Below are 404 nucleotides of genomic sequence, written 5' to 3'. Positions count from 1 at the left end.
GGTGATAGGAGGTGGCATTGTACATCCAATGATGCCTGTAACAGAAAGGAAAAACCATAAGACAATTAGTAAAACAGCATTTTGAATGGGGTTATTTTAGTGACTTATACTGATCTGAAACAATACAGAATTGAGTTTTGCAAGACGTTCACCTGTTGAGCACGTTGAGGTACAGGCGGGTGAACATGCCTTTCCCAGGTCCTCCTGCAGAGAAGGAGCCACCTCCACCCATCATCATGTTGAGCACTGCAAATGGGATGAAGTCGTCTTCCTGTAAAGGCAAAACAAACACGGTTAACATGTAACAGGCACCTGGTTGGAGACTCTCCAAGACAAGCCAGGCACTGCAGACACCCACCAGGAAGGAGCAGCTCTCCAGGCCGATCATGATGTGGGTGAGCTCT

General features: G+C 47.3%; 1 long non-coding RNA gene across 1 annotated transcript; it reads right to left on the bottom strand.

The window, feature by feature from the left end:
- On the bottom strand, window positions 1-404 carry LOC118325340. The gene is made up of 3 exons (XR_004796606.1): window positions 359-404; window positions 153-271; window positions 1-35 (listed from the first exon to the last, which is right to left on the bottom strand). It is a non-coding gene; the product is annotated as an uncharacterized LOC118325340 (long non-coding RNA).

This window comes from Morone saxatilis, unplaced genomic scaffold, assembly GCF_004916995.1.
Source record: "Morone saxatilis isolate NCDOM2014 unplaced genomic scaffold, NCSU_SB_2.0 Contig16, whole genome shotgun sequence".
Classification (NCBI taxonomy): Eukaryota; Metazoa; Chordata; class Actinopteri; family Moronidae; genus Morone; species Morone saxatilis.
Note: the sequence above shows the minus strand (reverse complement) of the source record. Positions and strands in the feature narration are given on the sequence as shown.